This window comes from Macaca nemestrina, chromosome 10 (assembly GCF_043159975.1).
Source record: "Macaca nemestrina isolate mMacNem1 chromosome 10, mMacNem.hap1, whole genome shotgun sequence".
Taxonomy (NCBI): domain Eukaryota; kingdom Metazoa; phylum Chordata; class Mammalia; order Primates; family Cercopithecidae; genus Macaca; species Macaca nemestrina.
In genome coordinates, this window is record NC_092134.1 from 114,805,364 (window position 1) to 114,818,808 (window position 13,445).

Genomic DNA, 13,445 nt, shown 5'->3' on the forward strand with positions numbered 1-13,445 from the left:
CCAAAGCAGGGTGGGCATCACCTCACCTGGGAAGCATAAAGAGTCGAAGAACTCCCTCCCCTAGCCAAGGGAAGCTGTGAGGGACTGTGCTGTGAGGCATGGTGCATTCTGGCCCAGATACTATGCTTTTCCCATGGTCTTCACAACCAGCAGACGAGGAGATTTCCACAGGTGCCTATACCACCAGGGCCCTGGATTTCAAGCACAAAACTGGGTGGCCATTTGAGCAGACAGCAACCTAGCTGCGGGAATTTTTTTTCATACCCCAGGGGTGCCTGGAACACCAGCAAGATAGAACCATTCACTACTCTGGAAAGGGGGCTGAAGCCAGGGAGCCAAGGGGTCTAGCTCAGTGGATCCCATCCCCATGGAGCCCAGTAAGCTAAGATCCACTGGCTTGAAATTCTCGCTGCCAGCATAGCAGTCTGAAGTTGACCTGGGATGCTTGAGCTTGGTAGGGGCAGGGGTGTCCACCATTAGTGAGGCATGAGCAGGCAGTTTTCCCCTCACAGTGTAAATAAAGCCACTGAGAAGTCTGAAATGGGTGGAGCCCACTGCAGCTCAGCAAAGTCACTGTAGCCAGAGTGCCTCTTTAGATCCCACCTCTCTGGGCAGGGCATCTCTGAAAGAAAGGCAGCAGCCCCAGTCAAGGGCTTATAGATAAAACTCCTATCTCCCTGAGACAGAGCACCCAGGGGAAGGGGCCGCTGGGGCCGTTATGTCCACAGCTTCAGCAGACTTAAACATTCCTGCCTGCTGGCTCTGAAGAGAGCAGTGGATCTCCTAGCACAGCGCCCAAGCTGTGCTAAGGGACAGACTGCCTCCTCAGGCAGGTCCCTGACCCCCCCTGCCTCCTGACTGGGAGACACTTCCCAGCAGGGGTTGACAGACACCTCATACAGGAGAGCTCCAGCTGGCATCTGGCAGGTCCCCCATTGGGACAAAGCTTCCAGAGGAAGGAACAGGCAGCAATCTTTGCTGTTCCACAGCCTCCACTGGTGATACCCAGGCAAACATGGTCTGGAGTGGACCTCCAACAAACTAGCAGACTTGCAGCAGAGGGGCCAGACCGTTAGAAGGAAAATTAACAAACAGAAAGGAATAGCATCAACATCAACTAAAAGGATGTCCACACAAAAACCCTATCTGAAGATCACCAACATCAAAGACCAAAGGTAGATAAATCCGTGCAGATGAGGAAAAACCAGCACGAAAACTGAAAATTCCAAAAGCCACAATGCCTCTTCTCCTCCAAAGGATCACAGCATCTCACCAGCAGGGGAACAAAACTGGATGGAGAATGAGTTTGACAAATTGACAGAAGTAGGCTTCAGAAGGTGGGTAATAACAAACTCTTCAAGCTAACAGAGCATGTTCTAGCCCAATGCAAGGAAGCTAAGAACCTTGTAAAAAGGTTAGAGGAATTGCTAGCTAGAATAACCAGTTTAGAGAAGAACATAAATGACCTGACGGAGCTGAAAAACACAGCACAAGAACTTTGTGAAGCACACACAAGTATCAACAACTGAATCAATCAAGCAGAAGAAAGGCTATCAGAGATTGAAGATCAACTTAATGAAATAAAGTGTGAACACAAAATCAGAGAAAAAAGAATACAAAGGAATGAACAAAGCCTTCAAAAATATGGGGCTATGTGAAAAGACCAAACCTACGTTTCATTGGTGTACCTGAAAGTGATGGGGAGAATGGAACTAAGTTGGAAAACACTCTTCGGGATATTATCCAGGAGAACTTCCCCAACCTAGCAAGGCAGGCCGACATTCAAATTCAGAAAATACAGAGAACACCACAAAGATACTCCTTGAGAAGAGCAGCCACAAGACACATAATCATCAGATTCACCAAGGTTGAAATGAAGGAAAAATTGTTAAGGGCAGCCAGAGAGAAACGTGGGGTTACCCACAAAAAGAAGCCCATCAAACTAATAGCTGATATGTCTGCAGAAACTCTACAAGCCAGAAGAGAGTGGGAGCCAATATTCAACATTCTTAAAGAAAAGAATTTTCAACCCAGAATTTTATATCCAGTCAAACTAAGCTTCATAAGCGAAGCAGAAATAAAATCCTTTACAGACAAGCAAATGTGGAGAGATTTTGTCACCACCAGGCCTGTCTTACAAGAGCTCCTGAAGGAAGCACTAAATATGGAAAGGAAAAGCCATTACCAACCACTGCAAAAACATGCCAACTTGTAAAGACCATTGATGCTATGAAGAAACTGCATCAACTCACAGGCAAATAACCAGTTAGCATCATAATGACAGGATCAAATTCACACATAACAATATTAACCTTAAACATAAATGGGCTAAATGTCCCAATTAAAAAACACGAACTGGCAAATAGGATAAAGAGTCAAGACGTATTGGTGTGCTGTATCCAGGAGACTCATGTCATATGCAAAGACACACATAGGCTCAAAACAAAGGGATGGAGGAAGATTTACCAAGCAAATGGAAAGAAAAAAAAAAGAGCAGAGGTTGCAATCCTAGTCTCTGATAAAACAGACTTTAAACCAACAAAGATCAAAAGAGACAAAGAAGGTCATTACATAATAGTAAAGGGATCAATGCAACAAGAATAGCTAATTATCCTAAATGCACCCAATACAGGAGCACCCAGATTCATAAAGCAAGTTCTTAGAGACCTACAAAGAGACTTAGACTCCTACACAACAATAGTGGGAGACTTTAACACCCCACTGTCAATACTAGACAGATAAATGAGACAGAAAACTAACAAGGATATCCATGACTTGAACTCAGTTCTGGACCAAACAGACCCAACAGACATCTACAGAACTCTCCACCCAAATCAATAGAATGTACATTCTTCTCAGCACCACATCACACTTATTCTAAAATTGACCATATAATTGTGAGTAAAACACTCATCAGCAAATGCAAAAGAACAGAAATCATAACAGTCTCTCAGACCACAGTGCAATCAAATTAGAACTTCAGGATTAAGAAACTCACTCAAAACTGCACAATTACATGGAAACTGAACAACCTTCTCCTGAATGACTATTGGGTAAATAATGAAATTAAGACAAAAATAAATAAGTTCTTTGAAACCAATGAGAACAAGGACACAATGTACCAGAATCTCTGGAACACAGCTACAGCAGTATTTAGAAGGAAATTTATAACACTAAATCCCCACAGAAGAAAATGGGAAAGATCTAAAATTGATACCCTAACAACACAATTAAAAGAACTAGAGAAGCAAGAGCAAACAAATTCCAAAGCTAGCAGAAGACAAGAAATAACTAAGATCAGAGCAGAACTGAAGGAGATAGAGACACAAAAAACCCTTCAAAAAGTCAATAAATCCAGGAGCTGCTTTTTTTGAAAAGATTAACAAAATAGATTGCTAGCCCGACTAATAAAGAAGAAACAAGAGAAGAATCAAATAGACACAATAAAAAATGATAGAGGATATATCACCACTGATCCCAAAGAAATACAAACTACCATCAGAGAATACTATAAACACCTCTACGCAAATAAACCAGAAAATCTAGAAGAAATGGATAAATTCCTGGACACTTACACCCTCCCAAGACTAAACCAGGAAAAATTTGGATCCCTGAATAGAACAATAACAAGTTCTGAAATTTAGGCAGTAACTAATAGCCTACCAACCAAAAAAAAAGCCCAGGACCACACAGATTCACAGCCGAATTCTACCAGAGGTACAAAGAAGAGATGGTAACATTACTTCTGAAACTATTCCGAACAACAGAAAAAGAGGGAATCCTCCCTAACTCATTTTATGAGGCCAGCATCATCCTGATTCCAAAACCTGGCAGAGACATGACAAAAAAAGAAAATTTCAGGCCAATATCCCTGATGAACATCGGTGCAAAAATCCTCAATAAAATACTGGCAAAGTGAATCCAGAAGCACATCAAAAGGCTTATCCACCATGATCAAGTGGACTTCATCCCTGGAATGCAAGGCTAGTTTAACATATGCAAATCAATAAATGCAATCCATCACATAAACAGAACCAATGAGAAAAACCACATGATTATCTTGACAGATGCAGAAAAGGCCTTTGATAAAATTCAACACCCCTTCATGCTAAAAATACTCAATAAACTAGGTATTGATGGAACATATCTCAAAATAATAAGAGCTATTTATGACAAACCCACAGCCGATATCACACTGAATGGGCAAAAGCTGGAAGCATTCCCTTTGAAAACTGGCACAAGACAAGGATGCCCTCTCACACCACTCCTACTCAACACAGTATTGGAAGTTCTGGCCAGGGCAATCAGGCAAGAGAAAGAAATAAAGGGTATTCAAATAGGAAGAGAGAAAGTCAAATTGTCTCTGTTTGCAGATTACATGATTGTGTATTTAGAAAACCCCATCATCTCAGCCCAAAATCTTCTTAAGCTGATAAGCAACTTCAGCAAAGTCTCAGGATACAAAATCATTGTGCAAAAATCATAAGCATTCCTATATACCATTAATAGACAAACAGAGAGCCAAATCATGAGCACACTCCCATTTACAATTGCTAAAAAGAGAATTAAATACCTAGGAATACAACTTACAAGGATTGTGAAGGACCTCTTCAAGGAGAGCTACCAACCACTGCTCAAGGAAATAAGAGAGGACATAAACGAATGGAAAAACTTTCCATGCTCATGGATAGGAAGAATCAATATCGTGAAAATGGCCATACTGCCCAAAGTAATTTATAGATTCAGTGCTATCCCCATCAAACTACCATTGACTTTCTTCACAGAATTAGAAAAAAAGCTATCTTAAATTTCATATGGAACCACAGAAGAGCCCATATAGCCAAGAGAATCCTAAGCAAAAAGAACAAAGCTGGAGGCATCACACTACTTGACTTCAAACTATATTACAAGGCTCCGTTAACCAAAACAGCATGGTACTGGTACCAAAACAAATATATAGACCAATGGAACAGAGCGGAGGCCTCAGAAATAACACCACACATCTACAACCATCTGATCCTTGACAAACCTGACAAAAACAAGTAATGGGGAAAGGATTCCCTATTTAATAAATGGCATTGGGAAAACTGGTTGGCCATATGCAGAAAACTGAAAATGGACCCCTTCCTTACACCTTATATAAAAATTAATTCAAGATGGATTAAAGACTTAAACATAAGACCTAAAACCATAAAAACCCTAGAAGAAAACCTAGGCAATACCATTCAGGACATAGGCATGGGCAAAGACTATGACTAAAACACCAAAAGCAATGGCAACGAAAGCCAAAATCGTCAAATGGGATCTAATTAAACTAAAGAGTTTCTGCACAGCAAAAGCAACTATCATCAGAGTATACAGGCAACCTACAGAATGGAAGAAAATTTTTGCACTCTATCCATCTGACAAAGGGCTAATATCCAGACTCTACAAGGAACTTAAACAAATTTACAAGAAAAAAACAAACAATTCCATCAAAAAGTAGGTGAAGGATATAAACAGATACTTCTCAAAAGAAGACATTTATGTGGCCAACAAACATATGAAACAAAGCTCATCATCACTGGTCATTAGAGAAATGCAAATAAAAACCACAAGGAGATACCATCTCACACCAGTTAGAATGGCAATCATTTAAAAGTCAGGAAACAACAGATGCTGGAGAGGATGTGAAGAAATAGGAATACTTTTACACTGTTGGTGGGACTGTAAATTAGTTCAACCATTGTGGAAGACAATGTGGCAATTCCTCAAGGATCTAGAATCAGGAATACCATATGACCCAGCAATCCTACTACTGGGTATATACCCAAAGGATTATAAATCATTCTACTATAGAGAGAGAGACACACACACGTGTGTTTATTGCAGCACTGTTCACAATAGCAAAGACTTGGAACTAACCCAAATGCCCATCAATGATAGACTGGACAAAGAAAATGTGGCACATATACACCATGGAATACTATGCAGCCATAAAAAAGGATGAGTTCATGTCCTTTGCAAGGACATGGATGATGCTGGAAACCATCATTCTCAGCAAACTAACACAGGAACAGAAAACCAAACACCACATGTTCTCACTCATAAGTGAGTGTTGAACAATAAGAGCACATGGACACAGGGAAGGGAACATCACACACTGGGGCTTGTCAGGGGGTGGGGGACTAGGGGAGGGATAGCATTAGGAGAAATACCTAATGCAGATGACAGGTTGATGGGTGCAGCAAACCACCATGGCCTATGTATACCTATGTAACAAACCTGCATATTCTGCACATGTATCCCAGAACTTAAAGTATAATAAAAACCAAAACGAAACAAACAAAACATAGCCACAATATGGAAACATCCAGAGTATCCATCAACAGATGAGTGAGTTTTAAAATGTGGTATATATACACAATAGAATACTGTTCACCCTAAAAAAAAAAAAAAAAGGAAATTCTGTCATTTGCAACAACGTGGATGAACTAGAGGACATTATGCTTAGTAAAATAAGCCAGGCACAAAAAGACAAATACCATATGATCTTGCCTATTTGTGGAGTCTAAAATAAATCAAACTCATAGAAGTAGAGGGTAAGGCCAGGGGCGGTGACTCACACCTGTAATCCCAGCACTTTGGGAGGCTGAGGCAGGCAGACCACTTGAGGCTGGGAGTTCAATGCCAGTAATCCCAGCTACTCGGGAGGCTGAGGCACAAGAATCACTTGAACCCAGGAGACGGAGGTTGCAGTGAGCCAACATCTCACTAGAGGCCAGTGGGGGTGGAGGTGGTGGGGAAAGGGGTGGGGTTGGTCAAGTGGTACGAAGTTTCAGTTAGGAATAATAAGTTCTAGTAATCCATTATTGCATAGCCTGGTGACCATAGTTAGTAATACTTTATTATATATTTCAAAACAGCTTAAAAAAAGAGGATTTTTAATGTTCTCACCATGAATGAAAAATGTTTACAATACATAAAATGTTTACAATACAAAAAATACTTTTTCTTAAAGCAAAAAATACTTTACTTACTGTACTTCCCATTTTTCAAAAAATAGATGCATAAACAATAGTCTAGAAAGCTATGTCTAGATAGTAGGATCTTGCTTGATTCTTTCTCTGAAGTGCCTACATGTGTTTTCTGATTTTGGTACAACAACGTATAAATTCTATACATAAAAGTGCCACACCAAGCTCACAGTGTAGATGCGGAAACTAGATCTCACAACAGCTGCTTTATTTGGTAAGTGATCTCAAGGAATAGGAGAGGGGAGGTGGAAAAGTGACACTGGACTGGAAGGAAAGCCAAATCAAGGGTGGGTTATAAAGCTGACCACCACTATGGGTAACTGAGGTGTTCTTTCTAGAAATCCTTCCAAAGAGCCATGTAGAATGAACCTCATCATTATCTGCCTGAGGGAGATAAGATGGAAGGATTTATCCACGGCTTCCCTCCCCGCTGGTCAAGGGTGTTCAGTTCCTCCTATTTCCAGGTTTGCATATTTGACAGAAGGGCTAAGAAGGCTGCTGCCGGTGTCCCACTGACTACAGCAGAGAAGCCTCAGGGCAGAAAACAGCTTGACAGAGCAGCTGGAGTGAGCTGCTGGAACGTAACTGAAGTGAAAAGGAGGAGGCGAGAGGGTGAGCATACATGCACCTTATATAATATAATGCTGTGTAACTTTAGAGATGGAAATATCTAGTTTTTCCAGCTGTGACTTTCTTGTTAATTCAATGTTATAAGACCCATGAGTAAGAGCAATTGTAACAGAAAAGGCCAAATGGAAGCCCCTGAAACTGCCAAACCCCCATCCAGCCAAGACAGTAAATAAAAAGCATATCACATCTCCAAGGGGCATAAAAGAGATGACAGCCACCCTCAAAGATTTAAAGGATGCAAGGGTAGTGGTTCCCATTGAGTTACCATTCTGGCGTCTATAAAAACCAGATGGTAAATGAATGTGTGCTTTTTTAGTTTAACAAAGGAGTAGTCCCAATTGCAGCTACTGCCCTGGGTGTGATATCTTTACTAGAGAAGATTAACACAGCCTCGAGTATGTAGTATGCCATCATTGATCTGATGAAAATAGTCTTTTCATACCAATCAAAAAAGAGGATCAAGGCAGTTTGCATTAGCAGGAAATGACAATGGTATAAATTCACAGGATTGCTCCAGGACTATATTAGTTCTTCTCTTATTTTCTGTCATAGGGATCTATACTATTCAGTCATTTCACAACAATTACATTGGTCTACTATTTTGAGGATACATGATAATGAGCCAGCTGTGGCATGTACTGTAGATGCCTTAATAGATATGTATAATCCAGAGGGCACAACATTCACACTATGAAGACCCAGAGGCCTGCCAGATTAGGACAGGACATGTACTGATGGCCCCTTCAAAGTAAAAAGTAGTTTGCTGCATATTTCACTGCCTACTTGTAAGAAAGAAGCACACCACTTGTTAGGCTCCTTTGGTTTTGCTTGCAGAACATTCCACACTGGTGGAATGCAGTTCGTGGCAGGCCACTGGGCCCCTATAGGCTGAGTACCTCACCACGGGACACCAAGTGGCCGTGTGGCCAGAACAGCTCATCATGAGCCAGATGATCTCAAAGCCCCAAGTTATAAGGATAGGTGGGTTCAGCCGGAATCTACTGTAAGAGAGTACACAGGAGAGTGTATTTGAACAGGTACATGAGGCACAGATAAGCTGCAGGACAGGTGGCCAGGCCTCCCCAATTCCCCTGCTGTGTCACTGACTGACATCTCTTCCTTGGCTCTCACCCATGACCTCATGGTGGTTTTTCTATGTCTAGCTAACAGAGGAGAGGAACTCAAGCTTGATTCATAGATAGGTCAGCTTGGTGAAGTTGGTAGGGGTTGATAATGGACTAATGCCCACAACACTCCCATTCACAAGTGACTTTGAAAGATAATGGTGTGGGCAAAGACAGCAGTGAGGCAAATCCTCTCAATGGAAAAGCCATTTAAAAAAAAAATATTAAATTGCCTTTGTATATATTTATGTATTAACCTTCTTATGTGTACTATCTCTACTTACAGATTTATATGGGGCTTATAAATATTTTTATTGAGTATTGTTTAAGTGATCTGGATTTAAATCACATCATCAGTTTGAAAAAATAGGCATTTTGATGTTATTATTAACAATGTTGGCTGGGTGTAGTGACTTACACCTGTAATCCCAGCACTTTGGGAAGCTGGGAAGTTGGGAGGATCTCTGGAGCCCAGGAGTTTGAGACCAGCCTAGGCAACATAGCGAGACCTAGTCTGTACAAAAAAAATTTAAAAATTAGCCAGGTGTGATGGTGCAAGCCTGTAGTCCCAGCCACTTGGGAGGCTGAGGTGGGAGGATTGCTTCAGCTAGGGAGGTTAAGGCTACAGTGGGCCGTAATCACACCACTGCACTCCAGCCTGGGCAACAGAGTGAGACCTTGTCTCAGAAAACAAACAAACAAACAAACAAACAAAAACAACGTTAGTAGGAGAGAACAGAAGGAGAAGACTTCTAAGACCATATGGAAATCATGCATAAGAAATAATAGGCTCTTAGGGAATTCTATTATTATTGCCTCAGCAAGAGGGGATTTGGTAAATCTTGACAAAACAAGAAGGAAAATTGAAATAGGAGAAAGACAACAACATTTCAGAAACAAACAAATGCAGCTTTGAGTCAAGGCTCTGTCACTTCCTGAGAATTGAGTTTGGAAAAGTTATTTAACCTCTCTGGACCTTAGTTTCCTCCTTTGTAAAATGAGACTGATGATACTTTAACTAGGTTCTTGACAGGCATGCCAGGTACAGTTGTACAGCCTGTGAACAAAGGAACCTAGTGGAACAGGTGAGAAGGGACTAGCATCTCAGCTGGACTCAGATCACTGGGCAGCATCTACCTCACAGAAATTCTGTTTCTAGTTTGCACAAGGCCTCTATAGGTTACCTCTTGCCTAGTTGTTCTAAGGATTTAAGAGACATCACATTTATAAAGCACTTAGTAAGGAGCAATCAATGGTAGCTGCTATTGTATTCTGTCAGTTACTGAAAACCTACACTGCAAATAGAAGTCAGGACCCAGCCCTGTGTGATAGAGACGGCCACAACAGGAAGGGCAGGTCTCTGACAGAGTCTGCTTCCCCAGGGACTCTAAAGGACAGAAGGGCAGGGACCTGTCTTACTCACCTCTGATGTTCCGGGCAGTTAGCAGACAATAAACTTTTGTTGAGTGATTGAGTAAATAGAAGGATCCTCTTCCTTTTTGTTTTTGAAAAAGTAACAGTAATAAAAGCATCTTTGAAAATACTATCTTGGATGTGTTCTTGAACACCTTCTTCTCCTACGTTGGTTTTCAGTTGGCCAGTTCTCAGACTGAGTTTTCTCGTTTTGAGGCCACTTACAGGGTAAATTTAGGTCTGTGTTCAGAGTAAGTCACTTCACTGTCTTACATTTAGAAAGAGAATCCTCCAATAACGAAACCAAGCGATAACAACTCCAGAGATTCTCTAAGCTTGTTCTTTGTCGTGTTTGCCATGTAATCAAACTTTCAGCCCCACAGAAGTGGAACTAAACCACCCATTATGTTATATTGATCAAACTTAAGTCTGATTTCTTTAGTCTTTCAGCTGACGCTTGTTGTCTCTTCCTTTCTTTTAGATTACTGAATGAGTCCGGCTCTTTAAATTACGCTTACTGAACTCTGTGATTGCCAAGGACAGCAACTAGGACTGGAAGAAACTGTCGGTCGAGATAAGTGGTAGAAGAGCTCTCTCATGGTCCCACCCAGACTCTTCCTCATCTTCCAATGTGCAGTGGAGACTCAAACCACACCATGACCCTGTTAGCAGCACAGGGAGGTTCCAGAATGGTCCTCTTCAGTGATAAAGAGGGGATGCATCTGAGGTATCATCGAAACTGTCTTCCCCTAAACAAAACTAGAAATAGAATCTAGCAAAATAATCTTTTCAGTTTAACAAATTTAATTTTTCTATAGCTGCCTCTGAGTTAGGCAACTAGCTCTAAAATACGACGTGATGCAATAAAATGCAATATGGCTTGCTAATATGGATCATTTATTCTGTGTGTGTCCTACCCCTGTTCCACTGCTGGGCTGAATCCCTTACCTTCTCTTAGTTCACCAGTGACTAGGCTCATTAACTTGTCAGAATTAAACTTTACGTGTTGTGCTGCTAGTTTTTTTTTTTTTTCTTTAACACAAAACTATTTTTATTTCTCTTTAAAAATTTCAACTTTGACTTTAGACGTATGGGGTACATGTGCAGGCTTGTTACACTGATATATTGCGTGATGCTGAGGTGTGGGGTACGATTGACCCCTTCACCCAGGTAGTGAGGATAGTACCCAATAGGTAGTTTTCCAGCCCTTGCCCCTCTCCCTTCTTCCCCATTCTTGGAGTTTCCAGTATCTGTTGTTCTTATGTTTGTATCCATGTGTACCCAATATTTAGCTCCCACTTATAAGTAAGAGCATGTGGTATTTGGTTTTCTGTTCCTGCGTTAATTCTCTTAGAATAATGGCCTCCAGCTGCATCCTTGTTGCTACAAAGGATATAATTTTGTTCTTTTCGTGGCTGCATAGTATTCCACGGTGTATAAGTACCACATTTTCTTTATCCAATCCACCATGGATGGGCACCTAGGTTCATTTCAAGTCTTTGCTATTGTGAATAGTGCTGTGATGGACATACAAGTGCATGTGTCTTTTTGGTAGAATGATTTCTTTTCCTTTGGGTATATACTCAGGAATGGGATTTCTGGGTTGAATGGTAGCTCTGTTTTAAGTTCTTTGAGAAATCTCCAAACTGCTTCTCATAGTGGCTGAACTAATTTATTAATACATTCCTACCAGCAAGGTGTAAGTGTTCCTTTTTCTCTGAAGCCTTGTCAGCATCCATTATTTTTTTGCTTTTTTAATAGTCATTCCAACTAGTGTGAGATGGCATTTATTGTGGTTTTTGACTTGCATTTCTTTGATGATTAGTCATGATGAGCATTTTTTAACGTTTGTTGGCTACCTGTATGTCTTCTTTTGAGAAGTGTCTGTTTATGTCCTTTGCTCATTTTTTAATGGAGTTGTTTTTTTGCTTGTTGACATGTTTAAGTTCCTTATAGATTCTGGATATTAGACCTTTGTTGGATGCATAGTTTGTGAAAATTTTCTCCCATTTCTGTAGGTTGTCTGTTTACTCTGTTGATAGTTTATTTTGCTGGGCAGAAGCTCTTTAGTTTAATTAGGTCCCACTTGTTAATTTTTGGTTTTGTGATTGCTTTTGAGGTCTTAGCCATAAATTATTAGCCAAGGCTGATGTCCAGAATGGTATTTCCTAGATTTTTTCTGGGATTTTTATAGTTTGAGTTCTAACATTTAAATATTTGACCAGTCTTGAGTTCATTTTTATACATGGTGACAGGTAGGGATCTACTTTTATTCTTCTGCATATGACTAGTCAGTTATCCTAGCATCATTTATTGAAAAGGGACTCCTTTCCCCATTGCTTATTTTTGTCAGCTTTGTCAAAGATCAATTGGTTATAGGTGTATGATTTTATTTCTGGGTTCTCTATTCTGTTCCATTGGTCTGTGTGTTTGTTTGTACCAGTGCCATGCTGTTTTGGTTACTGTAGCCTTATAGAATAATTTGCAGTCAGGTAATGTGATGCTTCTGGCTTTGTTCTTTTTGCTTAGGATTGCTTTGGCAATTCAGGATCTTTTTTGGTTCCATGTGAATTTTAGGATAGTTTTTTCTAATTCTTTGAAAAATGACATTGGTAGTTTGATAGGAATAGTGTTGACTCTGTAGATTGATTTGGGCAATATGGCCACTTTAACAATATTGATTCTACCAATTTATGAGCAAGAAAGCTTTTTCCATTTGTTTGTGTCATCTCTGATTCCTTTCAGCAGTGTTTTGTAGGTCTCCTTATAGAGATCTTTCACCTCCTTGGTTAAAGCTGTATTCCTAGGTATTTTATTTTTTGCGGCTATTGTAAATGGGATTGCATTTTTGATTTGGCTTGAACATTATTGGTGTATAAAAATACTAGTGATTTTTGTACATTGGTTTTGTATCCAGAACCTTCACTGAAGTTGTTTATCAGTTTCAGGAGCCTTTTGGCAGAGTCTTCAGGGTTTTCTAGGTATAGAATCATATCGTCAGAGAAGAGAAATAGTTTAACTTCTTTTCCTATTTGGATGCCTTTTATTTCTTTCTCTTGCTTGATTGCTCCAGCTAGGACTTCCAGTACTATGTTGAATAGGGGTGGTGACAGTGGGCATTTTTGTCTTGTTCTAGTTCTTAAGAGGAATGCTTCTGGCTTTTGCACACTCAGAATGATATTGGCTGTAGGTCTCTCATGGATGGCTCTTATTATTTTTAGGTATGTTCCTTTGATAGTGCTGCTTGTTTCAAACACTGTTG